The following is a 13,609-nucleotide window of genomic DNA, read 5'->3' on the forward strand; positions in this document are numbered from 1 at the left end:
TTTGTGCCAAATCTGTCTGCTCCATTTTTAAATACATGGACATCCGCATAAAGCCCATAAAAACTTGATGCTTTTCCTGTTTAAAATCCATAAATTAAGATAATACAGAACAGATGAACAACCAGATGACCCATGAACAGACTGTGGAACTCCCTCCCTTTGAATATTAGGCAGGCGCCATCTCTGCTATCTTTTCAGCGCCTTTTGAAGACTTTTCTTTTTCAACAAGCCTTTTAAGTTGAGAGCTATCCCAGTCTGTGTCAGAGTTGCTTAATATGTTTTTTAATAATGTTTTTAACCCTTTTTTAAAAAGTTTTAAAAATGTTTTTAACGCTGTTTTGTCTTAATGTATTTTAGGATTTGTTTTTATGATGCTTTAAAGTGTTTTTAGTGCCTTGTTTGCCGCCCTGGGCTCCTGCTGGGAGGAAGGGCGGGATACAAATTAAATAAATAATAATAATAATCTGCAGCTTCCTATCCAGTTTTGGCCTGTTTAAATACAGGTCAACCATCTAAAGAGGAACGGTTTGGCCTTGAGGCGTGCTCTGGGAGAAGCCACCCATGCCCAGACGCAAGCCACCAGTACCAGAAGAGAAGGATGAGAGGAGCCAATCTTCCGTTCTATCTGGCAGTTGCAAAGCCTTCACCTGCTCGTCATCAAAGGGGGTCTATACAGCAGGCTACAGATACTTGTCTGCAAAGCAGCTTGAGCTCATTTTTAACTGCAACTGGGAGCAGCTGAACAACACCCTACATCAAGTCCGAAAATCTGTAAGAAGGAGACATCCTCAACTCCACTCTCACCAAGGAAATGGGTCAAAACAAAGCCCCTACGAAGACTTGTGGCAAGCCCTAGCGCTCACAAGCAATCCCTAGGACCTGAGACCAAGGACGGGGTCTCAGAAGCACAACAGCAGATGAGCCTTCTGAAGAATTTTGAAGCAGTGAACAGATACTTCCAGCAGGCCCAGCTGTAGGCATGGAAGGAGCTCCACGGCTGTTAAGAGAATTGTGGGAAGCTAATTATCTTCGAAGGGGGGGATGATGGAGGATCTCTCAAGCATCCTGGCCCCAAGCAATTTGGGCCCTTGAAAAATAATGAAGGAAAAATGGATTTCTTTCCCTATATTCACACACAACAGGCATTAGAAGCAGGCCTGTGTGTAGGGAAAGCAGGAAAATGGTCAAGCTCACCTTGCTGCAAGTTTCTGAGCTCTTTCTGTGCCAAGATTGGCTAATGCATGACCGCAGATCATTAATCCAGTATTGTTTTAAGCAAAATGCATACAATCTTTTGATTAATATACATTTTACTATCTGACCTTGGAAAACGAGGTTTCTGGTCTCATATGCTACAGAGCAATGGCCTCAGCTAAGGGAAGTCTTCATAACAGAATCAAGGTGGAAATTTTAGCTTGATACTGATTTTTTACAATAGTATGATGTGTATAATTTTACTCCATAAATGTAATGTGTGCCTTCGAGGTGAGAGGAATTCTGAGGTGGGCTACCTCCTTCTTCCCTCTGTGTTTGATGGAGAGTGGCTGGCTCAGAGTTACCCCTTTACTGCGTTCCCTAACCATCCTTTATATTGTGTGGCTTTCAGCTATAGTATGGTGATTTAAAATTAATCTTTCTCTATAGCAAGGTAGTTAGAAGCGGAATTTCACATAAAACTTCCAGTCACTCCAAGTGAACCAAACTTGGCCTTGCCTCATGGTATCACTTAAAAGAACAGGTGGTAATGTCCTAAGAGATGTCCCTGGCCAGCTTGGCTGATCAGAAGCCATGATGGAATGGAATGTATAGTACAAAATCATCAGTAATGACGTATGACAGTAGAATAGGGGTAATATCAGTCAAGGGGACAGATTGATATCAATCTGGGAAGACAACAAAGACAATGAGATGGAAGGTATCTGTAAAACTATGAATATGCATGAATTCATTAAAATAAAGCTATCTGGTTGGTTGGAAACAATTCAGGAGGAAGAATTGTGATGTTATGGGGAAAGGAATCTTATGCGATTGGTGAACTAATGTCACATGTGTATTCAATAAGGTATAAAGGATCTATGCAGACTGTACCTCTTTGCAGTCCTCTCCAGACTTTTTTTTTGGGGGGGGACTGACCCTGCATATGCTTGTAAGAAATAAAGGCCTACCTTTTTGCTTTATATTATTTAAAGGACCCCCAGCAAAGATCCCACAGGAGAAAAATAAAAATTCTCCATCGGGCCTTCCTCTTTTCCTACTCCCTTCTGTTTTTCCCAGCATGATTGTCTTTTCTAGTGACTCATGTCTTCTCATGATGTGTCCAAAGTATGATAACTTCAGTTTCATCATTTTGGCTTCTAGTGACAGTTCTGGTTGTGACAGTGAAAAAAGCAGATAAGAGAAAAACCAACTCCATTGAAATATGGTGATGCGCAAAGCTCTCCTCCAACACCACATTTCAAATGAGTTGATTTTTCTCTTATCTTCTTTTTTCACTGTCCAACTCTCACATCCATACAGAGATCGGGAATACCATGGTCCGAATGATCCTGACTTTGGTGTTCAGTGATACATCTTTGCATTTGAGTACCTTTTCTAGTTCTACAGTTTGAGCCCCCTCCCCCAGCCATCTTTGTCTTCACAACAGCACCTTCACTCAGCCAAGGTCACTCCCAAGCAGAGATTTGAACACAGGCCCCTTTTGACATAGTTAAGTGTTTGCAATAATAGGAGGCACACATGCATTGGGCCACATGCTCATCCTCACGCATACTGTGGGTATAAGTGTGCAAGATCGCACATGCTGGAGGTCCAAGATTTTGAGTGACACATCAATGATCTCCACCTTGTATCCTCACAACACTCCTATGAGGTAGGCTGGGCTATGAAATAGTCACAGGTCAAAGGTCAGCCAGGCAGCTGTGTAGCTGAGGGGGGGCGGGATTTGATTCTGGGTCTCATAAGAACATCAGAAGAGCCTGCAGGATTGGGCCAAAGGGAGTTCATCTAGTCCAGCCTCACAGTGGCCAGCCAGTTGCCCCCAATGTGAAGCCCACCAGCAGCCCCTGCCTGCAAAGTGCAACTCTCTTCTCCTGCAGTTTCCAGCAAGGGGTATTCAGAAGCAAGCCCGGGGGTCTCTCCCCTCCTTTATGTAAGAAGTGAAATATAATATGTTGCTTTTTCAGAATATTCTAAGGATAAATAAAATATGTGATTTTTATTGTTAAGAATAAATGGTTCATAAGTTGATAGACTGTTTGTAATAGATATTCTATAGAGGCTGAAGTTAACGTAGATAGAGAAAAGGGGCGTTTTCTTTAAACAGGACATGACCGACCACAAAGTATCATGCTATAGCTGCTTTGTTTGCCTTTTAGACAAAGTTAATTTTAAAATAGATAAAGGATTCACGCTTGGCTGATTTAGATGAGGTTTTTTATTCTTTAATTGCTTTGCTTGATGTAAGGGAAATTAGTTGAGTAAATAGATTGTTTTAAATGACTGTTTTATAGACTGACTTTAGGCAGACTGGGGTTAAAGTTGCTAGGCAAAAAGGGGTTTTTCTCCTGTAAAGATAGAACATGACCATCTGGAACTCAGACAGTCTAGGCCTGTTTGTGGTCAAAGTCTGTTTTAATATAGAAAGGGGATTTTTGCTTGGAAGAATCATAGGGGAATTTTACTTTGTTTGATGTAATAGGAGTGTTCTGATAATATTCTGCTTAATTATTATGTACATAACAAATATTGGTGTAGAGCATCTTAGATCTAAGTAATAAGAAAAATAAATAGGGGTGGCACCTCATTAAGGCGTTTTCGGATAAGATTGTGAACTCTGCCTCTGGCCAATGAGGAGGCAGGGGAGGGAATCATAGCGTCGGGCTAGGGGATAAAAGTCTGTACCAATGTCATGTTGGGCGCGCCTGCCTTCTGGTAGATGCCCGCTCTTGCAAGAACGAAATAAAGCTTTGAAAACTGCTTCACAATTGTCTCTGCCGTGGGTCTTCCACAGGGGACCATTTTGGGGTCTCATAGGGGTTTTTTTCCCTTAAGGAAAACCACATTTCTTACATTTATCTCTCTCCCCCCTCCCCTAAAGTGCAATGCAATGATGCACTTTATGCCTACATCCCCCCCAAAAACCTTGCAGGGGTTGTATGGGGGGGAGGGCCAGTCTCCTCTCCAACGGAGCGGAGGGGGGATTTGGGGGCAGAGGGAGGAGAGGAGGAGGAGCGGGACGATCCACCTCTAGGAGCTGCACTCGCTGGCTTTCACCCTGAAGAAGGCGAGTCTCGGAGGCTGCCCAGCTTCTTTTGCAAGGGGGTCCCCTGGGGGGCGTTGGGTCTCCCCATTGCAAAGAGGTGCCCCGCCCGCCCTCGCCTGCTCCCCCATGCCCCCTCCTCTTTCTCCTTTTGCACGCCTTTGCCTTCGCAATTCAGTGGGGCTCGCCGGGGCGGGGCAGCTGGGACCACATGTTACAACAGCTCACTGGTGGGACAAGAGCAAGGGGGCGCCACTGCTGGGCCAAAGGTTAGGGTTAGGGCGGCCTAAAGGGAAGGTTCACCTGCCCAGAACCAGCCTCTGGCCGACCGCACAGGGCTCGGGGCTCCAGGAGCAAAGCCTCATAACTTCCCCAGCCCCGCCCATGAAGAAGCCTCTCTCTGCTGGGAGCTCCGGGAGAGCGCAGCGCAAGCGAGGACGGACCGCCTCCCCTCCCTCTCCGTGGGAAGCAGCCGAGGAGCTCCAGCCACTTAAGGGTTAACAAAAGGAAAGAGCGCAAAGGAGGGAGGGACGTCCCTTTCCCTCCCCGCCTCTCAGCGAGAAATGCAGCTGGAAGCATCGGAGGAGCCCCTCTTTGTGCGCAGCGATGATGGCGAGCGGGGTTGCGCGGGTGGAGCCTCGAGACAAAGGTAGGCAATGGGGCGGAGGGGAGGGTGGGAGAGGGGGAGACACCCCGCCTGAAGCTCTGAAGCAGAGATATAAATGCAAGCAGCTGGATGAGAATCAAACCAGCCCACCTTTCCCCTCAGAAACAAATAATAACGGGACTTCCGGGAAGGGTGACTTCGCTTGTGCCTGCTTTTGAGACGGGCTCCCGCCTCAGAAGAAGCTTATTCAGATATAAATCAGTCAGAACATTTTTTTTTTTGACTGATGAAATTTCTCCCGGGCAGGGAGAAACGTAGAGATCAACCTCAAAAGCCTGTTTTTTTTGGGAGGACTGGATTTCATTAATTTATGAGAAAAGGTCCAGCCAGCAATGCCGGACGGACTTCCGAACAAGCTCTATCTGATTAATGCAACACGTTTATCTTTTCTTCAAAGAGAAAACGGACTAACAGGCAAGCACCCTTCTTTCTATTCTTTTTTTTTACTTGGTTTAAATTGTTGCAGCAAAAAGAGATTTGTCAAATGAATCAGCTTTAAAGAACTTCTGGGTGAGCTATAACTCTTCTCTGTTATTCACGAAATTAACAGCTTATCTCTGTTTCTATTGCAAAAAGCTGTCCTGGAAGTGCATTCTAAAGATATAAACAGAAGAGGGATTTCAATTCCGAGGAGAAAAAAATAAAAAATATGAACTTTGGAACATTATATTGTCTGGGACTATTCTCTTTTTGGTCTATTTTATTTTGACGAATCTGCTTCTTCACGACGCCACTAACTGTTTTGATGCTGGGAACTAAATTTGTTTTGTATTCTTGAACATAGAGAGATAAGGCAGGCTGCTCTGTTTATACTGTGATGTCATCAAGCCTGGAATATTAACCCAATTGTTGCTGAAATAAGAAGTGGTTCTTCTTTATTTTTGTTTTGTTTTGTTTTCGTGGTTTTAAAAATGGCAATCAAGAAAGTGGCTGAGAATCTGGAAGTAATTATGTTTCAGAAAATAATGGATGAGATTGAGATAACGAAACAAACCCTGCGACAGGGCAGTAAGGAGCTGAAAATTGAACTGAGCAAAATGACGCAGGAGCTTAAAGAAATAGGGGATCCTATGAGAGAGGAGAATGAGATCAGAGATGAGAAAAGAAAAAATAAAGGGAAGATACAAGCCCTGGAGATTGGAACAAATGTGGAATTGGAAAAAGATCTGGAGTTTATGGATATTAGAAATAAAATCTACTGTTTGGAATTTAACGTTATCTCTGAAGAAATTAATGAAGATATTAGAGATAAAGTTATCAATGGCTTGGATAATTTTCTGGACTGGAATGACGTGATGGAGCTTGATATAGAGAAAATCTATGGAATTAACTGCAGCCATGTGACAATGGAAAAACTCTTAAGAGATGAGCCAGTGCATTTTGTAAAAAAGAAGAACAGAGATATGACTTTACAACAATATTTCAGCAACTTATTCAGAATCGATGGCAAGAAAATATTTGGGATAGAGGAAATTCCCATCAGACTCTTATTATATGACTATGGCTATGACAGCAAGATTATTATGGAATACTGATAATGGAAGATTGGACACTGAAATTACTGGACTTAACAGGACTATTGAAGATGGAAGATGGAATTAATATGGATAATGGAATAATGGCTATTGAAATTATTGGACCTAACAGATTTTGATGAGATGGATTAATCGATATGTTTATTTGGACTATGGCTATGACAATAAGATTATTATTATTATTAACGAGATGGATTAATCGACATGTTTATTTGGAGAAAAATTGATAGATATATTTCTTAAAGAATTGAAACCTCTCTTTGACTTTTTGTGGAAAGAATAAAGTAATGTTTATGAGATTTGATGATTAATTAAGATAACTACTGGAGGAAAGTGATTTTGTAATATAATTTAAGAGACAGGATTGTTATATATTGTAGACCTATAACTGATCTGCGACAAATGGGAAGTCAACATTTTATTTTTTTGTTTAATCATTTTTGTTTTGTTTCGTTTTTTGTCTTTGAATGTTTTATGATTTTGTTTTGTTTGTTTTATGAAAATTTGAATAAAAATTATTGTAAAAAAAAAAAAGAAACAAATAATAACGGACACAGTCTTCTTAGGTAAAAGATAAAGAATGTTTACTCACGACCTTTCAGATGTTCAGGAAACATAGGCTTCTAGCTTAGATGAAAGAAAAAGGATTCCATCAATCTTTCTCTCCTCAAACTTAATAGAGAATATGCAAAAATCCCAGACAAAGGAGGAGGAAGAGAAAGCCAGGTAACCCCACCCTTTAGGAACTTACATCACTGGTAAACAGATATATGGGATATTTCTCCAAATATCCCTTAAAGGGAACATGCAACTTTGCTTATTCTAACAGTCCCCTGTATGAGTTCTTTGATGTTGAGTAAAGGCGCATGTCTCACTGAAACTTTTTCCACACTCGAAACATTTATAAGGTTTGTCCCCTGTGTGAATTCTTTGATGTGAAGTAAGGTGGCCACTTTGACTGAAGGTCTTTCCACACTCCAAGCATTGATAAGGTTTGTCCCCCGTGTGAGTTCTTTCATGGTTACTAAGGGTGCTACTCTGACTGAAGCTCTTTCCACACTCCAAGCATTTATCAGGTTTTTCCCCAGTGTGAATTCTTTGATGCACTGTAAGGGTGCATTTCTCACTGAAGCTCTTTCCACACGCCAAACATTTATAAGGTTTGTCCCGTGTGAGTTCTTTGATGCAGAGTAAGGTGGCTACTGTCACTGAAGCTCTTTCCACACTCCAAGCATTTATAAGGTTTGTCTCCTGTGTGAGTTCTTTGATGCGAAGTGAGGTGGCTATTCTGACTGAAGCTCTTTCCACACTCCAAGCATTTATAAGGTTTGTCGCCTGTGTGAGTTCTTTAATGCGAAGTAAGGTGGCTACTGTGACTGAAGCTCTTTCCACACTCCAAGCATTTATAAGGTTTGTCTCCTGTGTGACATCTTTGATGCGAAGTAAGGTGGCCATTCCAACTGAAGGTCTTTCCACACTCGAAGCATTTATAAGGTTTGTCCCCTGTGTGAGTTCTGTGATGCCATGTAAGGGTGCCACTCTCACTGAAGCTCTTTCCACACGCCAAACATTTATAAGGTTTGTCCCGTGTGAGTTCTTTGATGCAGAGTAAGGTGGCTACTGTCACTGAAGCTCTTTCCACACTCCAAGCATTTATAAGGTTTGTCTCCTGTGTGAGTTCTTTGATGCGAAGTGAGGTGGCTATTCTGACTGAAGCTCTTTCCACACTCCAAGCATTGATAAGGTTTGTCCCCCGTGTGAGTTCTTTCATGGTTACTAAGGGTGCTACTCTGACTGAAGCTCTTTCCACACTCCAAGCATTTATAAGGTTTTTCCCCAGTGTGAATTCTTTGATGCACTGTAAGGGTACATTTCTCACTGAAGCTCTTTCCACACGACAAACATTTATAAGGTTTGTCCCGTGTGAGTTCTTTGATGCAGAGTAAGGTGGCTACTGTCACTGAAGCTCTTTCCACACTCCAAGCATTTATAAGGTTTGTCTCCTGTGTGAGTTCTTTGATGCGAAGTGAGGTGGCTATTCTGACTGAAGCTCTTTCCACACTCCAAGCATTTATAAGGTTTGTCGCCTGTGTGAGTTCTTTGATGCGAAGTAAGGTGGCTACTGTGACTGAAGCTCTTTCCACACTCCAAGCATTTATAAGGTTTGTCTCCTGTGTGACATCTTTGATGCGAAGTAAGGTGGCCATTCCAACTGAAGGTCTTTCCACACTCGAAGCATTTATAAGGTTTGTCCCCTGTGTGAGTTCTGTGATGCCATGTAAGGGTGCCACTCTGACTGAAGCTCTTTCCACACTCCAAGCATTGATAAGGTTTGTCCCCTGTGTGAATTCTTCCATGTTTACTAAGGGTGCCACTGTGACTGAAGCTTTTTCCACACTCCAAGCATTGATAAGGTTTGTCCCCTGTGTGTGTTCTTTGATGTTGAGTGAAGGTGCTACTCCACCTGAAGCTCTTTCCACACTCCAAGCATTTATAAGGTTTGTCTCCTGTGTGACATCTTTGATGTGAAGAAAGGGTGCCACTCTGACTGAAGCTCTTTCCACACTCCAAGCATTTATAAGGTTTGTCCCCTGTGTGAGTTCTTTGATGTTGAGTAAAGTCACTACTCCACCTGAAGCTCTTTCCACAGTCCAAGCATTTATAAGGTTTGTCTCCTGTGTGACATCTTTGATGTGAAATAAGGTAGCTACTCCACCTGAAGCTCTTTCCACACTCCAAGCATTTATAAGGTTTCTCCCCTGTGGGAGTGTGTCTCTCCTCTTGTCTCTTTGCTCCATCTTGACTCCTCCGTTTCTGCTCCTGCATCTGCTCCTCAGCTTTTTCCAGTGATACTTCAGATGGTTCTCCCTCAGCCTTGACCCCCCAGATGTATCCTGATGGAATGAAAAGGAAAGGTGACAAAATGCTGTGGAGAAATCCTGTGAATATATTATGATTTGTACTCTGTTGATATCAGAGTTTAACTGTCAGAACTTGAGGCCTTGTACAGAGTTAGTTTAGCAGTAGGTGCTTGGTAACAGGTTATGAAAAGAGATGCAGAGAGAGAGAATTTTAACAAAAACCTGCTCTCTTGTTCCTCCATTTAAGGTGGACAGCCCAGTACTTGTGCACAGCTGGAATTTACAAACCTAGGATGAATCCTGTCTGACAGGAAAATGGCCCATTCCACTGCCCAGAGGGCAGCTCGCATACCCTCCTTCCCAAAATGTTAGCCCCCTGTTACATGCAACATGAGATAGTGCTGGAAGATGAGACCCCCAGGTCAGATGGCACTCTGCAAGCTACTGGGGAAGAACAAGGACAAGTATGAGTAGCGCTGTCACTAATGATGCAGCTGGATCAAAGCTGAAAGGAAGCCCACAGGCTGATGCACACAGATACAAAAGGAGAGTCCGGAGTTGTGAGACGTACACAATAGGAACATGGAATGTGAGAAGCATGAACCAGAGTAAGTTAGAAATTGTCAAGCAGGAAATGGAATGCATTAACATTAAAATAGTTGGCGTGAGTGAATTAAAGTGGATGGGAATGGGACATTTTCAGACAACTACAAAATATTTTATGCAGGAAATGAGAAATTAAGAAGAAATAGGGTTGCTCTAACAGTGAGAAGTGACATAACAAAAGATATTAGAAGTTATAATGCCAAGTTTGAGTGAGGGATATCAATGAGATTTAATGGGAAACGCATCAACATAACCATCATCTAAGTCTATGCTCCAAATGCAAACACAGAAGAAGAGGAAATTGAGAGATTGTACGCAGAAGTACAGGAAGAAATTAAAAGGAAATTTAGACCAAGAGTAGGGATGTTGACTAATCAACAGGGGAACACATATATGAAGCGAGAAACGCCAGATGTCCAAGCTGGATTTAGAAAGGGAAGAGGCACCAGAGATCATATCGCAAACATACGTTGGATAATGGAACGGAGCAAGGAATTTCAGAAGAATATCACCCTGTGCTTTATAGACTACAGCAAAGACTTTGACTGTGTAGATCAGCCTTTCCCAACCGGTGTGCCTCCAGATGTTGTTGGACCACAACTTCCATCAGCCACTGGCTGAGGCTGATGGGGGCTGTGGTCCAACAACATCTGGAGGCACACCGGTTGGGAAAGGCTGGTGTAGATCATGAAAAACTATGGAATGTTTTAAAATGGGGTCCCACAACATTGTCCTGATGCGCAACCTATACTCTGCACAAGAGGCTACTGCAAGGACAGAATATGGAGAACGATTGGTTCCCCATCGGAATGGGTGTGAGACAGGGGTGTATTTAATTACCGTATTTGTTTAATCTGTATGCAGAATATATCATACAGAAAGTGGGATTGGACCAAGATGAAGGAGGTGTGAAAATTGGAGGGAGAAACATCAATAATTGAAGATATGCAGATGATACCATACTGCTAGCAGAAACCAGTAATGATTTGAAACAAATGCTGATGAAAGTTAAAAGAGGAAAGCACAAAAACAGGACTACAGCTGAACGTCAAGAAGACTAAAGTAACGACAACAGAAGATTTATGCAACGTCACAGTTGACAATGAAGACATTGAACTTGTCAAGGATTATCAATACCTTGGCACAATCATTAACCGAAATGGAAACAATAGTGAAGAAATCAGAAGAAGGCTAGAACTGGGGAGGGCAGCTGTGAGAGAACTAGAAAAGGTCCTCAAATGCAAAGACGTATCACTGAACACCAAAGTCATAAGAACATAAGAAGAGCCTGCTGGATCAGGCCAGTGGCCCATCTAGTCAAGCATCCTGTTCTCACAGTGGCCAACCAGGTGCCTGGGGGAAGCCCGCAAGCAGGACCCGAGTGCAAGAACACTCTCCCCTCCTGAGGCTTCCAGCAACTGGTTTTCAGAAGCATGCTGCCTCTGACTAGGGTGGCACAGCACAGCCATCATGGCTAGTAGCCATTGATAGCCCTGTCCTCCATGAATTTGTCTAATCTTCTTTTAAAGCCATCCAAGCTGGTGGCCACTACTGCATCTTGTGGGAGCAAATTCCATAGTTTAACTATGCGCTGAGTAAAGAAGTACTTCCTTTTGTCTGTACTGAATCTTCCAACATTCAGCTTCTTTGAATGTCCACGAGTTCTAGTATTATGAGAGAGGGAGAAGAACTTTTCTCTATCCACTTTCTCAATGCCATGCATAATTTTATACACTTCTATCATGTGTCCTCTGACCCGCCTTTTCTCTAAACTAAAAAGCCCCAAATGCTGCAACCTTTCCTCGTAAGGGAGTCGCTCCATCCCCTTGATCATTCTGGTTGCCCTCTTCTGAACCTTTTCCAACTCTATAATATCCTTTCTGAGATGAGGCGACCAGAACTGTACACAGTATTCCAAATGCGGCCGCACCATAGATTTATACAACGGCATTATGATATCGGCTGTTTTATTTTCAATACCTTTCCTAATTATTGCTAGCATGGAATTTGCCTTTTTCACAGCTGCCGCACACTGGGTCGACATTTTCATCGTGCTGTCCACCACAACCCCGAGGTCTCTCTCCTGGTCGGTCACTGCCAGTTCAGACCCCATGAGCGTATATGTGAAATTAAGATTTTTTTTAAGTCAGGATCATTCAGACCATGTTATTCCCAATCTCTATGTATGGATGTGAAAGTTGGACAGTGAAAAAGGCGGATAAAAGCTCAATTGAAATGTGGTGCTGGAGGAGAGCTTTGCGCATACCGTGGACTGCAAAACAGACGAATAATTGGGTGTTAGAACAAATTAAACCAGAACTCTCACTAGAAGCTAAAATGATGAAACTGAGGTTATCAAACTTTGGACACATCATGAGAAAACATGATTCATTAGAAAAGATAATAAAAAATGTAAATGTACTGCCTTCAAATCAAACCAGAATTGTCACTCGAAGCTAAAATGATGAAACTGAGGTTATCATACTCTGGGCACATAATGAGAAGACATGATTCACTAGAAAAGAGAATAATGCTGGGAAAAAACAGCAGGGAATAGAAAAAGAGGAAGGCCAAACAAGAGATGCATTGATTCCATAAAGGAAGCCACAGACCTGAACTTACAAGATCTGAACAGGGTGGTTCATAACAGATGCTCTTGGAGGTCGCTGATTCATAGGGTCACCCTAAGTCGTAATCGATTTGAAGGCACACAACAACAACAACAACATATATTTTGGGGTTCAGAGACATGTTAACTTTGGCTTGAAGTTTCTGTAGCTGTCAACTTTTCTTCTTTTTTAGTGTTTTGAACTTCAAGCAAATAAGGAACTGGGAACCAACTTCAGCCGCGTGATGTTGCCGAGGGATGCTTCGATCCGGCCCAACACAGCCAGCGCAGCTCAGGGGAGAGGCGGACGGGAACGGGCAGAGCTGCAGCCTCCGATCTGGAGGGTCCGTGGGAAGGGGGCGCTTCAGGCGGGGTGTCTCCCCCTCCCACCCTCCCCTCCGCCCCATTGCCTACCTTTGTCTCGAGGCTCCCCCCGCGCAGCCCCGCTCGCCAACATCGCTGCGCACGAAGAGGGGCTCCTCCGATGCTTCCACCTGCTTTTCTCGCCGAGAAGCGGGGCAGGAAAAGGAAGTCCCTCCTTTGCCCTTCGGCTCTGTTGTACTTTGTTAACCCTTAAGGAGCAAAGTGGCTGAAGCTCCTCAGCTGTTTTGCACAGAGAGGGAGGGGAGGTGGGAAGCCCACTTCTGCCCAGTGACCCTTCTCTTTAAAAATAAAAATGCCATGCACATTTTTTAAAAAGGGTTTCGAGGGAACAGCTTAGGTTAGCCTAAACCCTGTTTCCTTTACCTGTTAGATTTCTCGTGCAGGGACCAGAAGGCTGGTCAAAAACCTTAACTTGGTTTACTTGCTTAATTCCAACAAGCACCATCATGAAAGCCCCTCCCTGGACAAAATAAACATTCAGTTTTCTCTGTTGCAAATTAGACCCGTGCTCTTCCTACTCTTCCAAAAGGCAGTTGGCCAAAACCATTGAAAAATATTGATTTCTTTTGAGTTTATCAGTAAGTTCCCCCCAGCCCCCCTCTCTTCTTATAGCCCCAACCGCTGTGCCCAGTGCCACCCTGACTCAGTGCCATCCTGGTGCATTGGGGGGGGGCCCTGATGGGGAGTGCA

The 13,609-nt window shown here is 43.3% G+C and overlaps 1 pseudogene; it reads right to left on the reverse strand.

Annotated features, from left to right (window-relative positions):
• LOC133381958 (zinc finger protein 493-like) overlaps nucleotides 1–13,038 on the reverse strand; it is a 31,285-nt pseudogene extending 18,247 nt beyond the window's left edge.
• Nucleotides 13,039–13,609: the final 571 nt, after the last annotated feature.

Source organism: Rhineura floridana, chromosome 3 (genome assembly GCF_030035675.1).
Source record: "Rhineura floridana isolate rRhiFlo1 chromosome 3, rRhiFlo1.hap2, whole genome shotgun sequence".
In the NCBI taxonomy this organism is placed as follows: domain Eukaryota; kingdom Metazoa; phylum Chordata; class Lepidosauria; order Squamata; family Rhineuridae; genus Rhineura; species Rhineura floridana.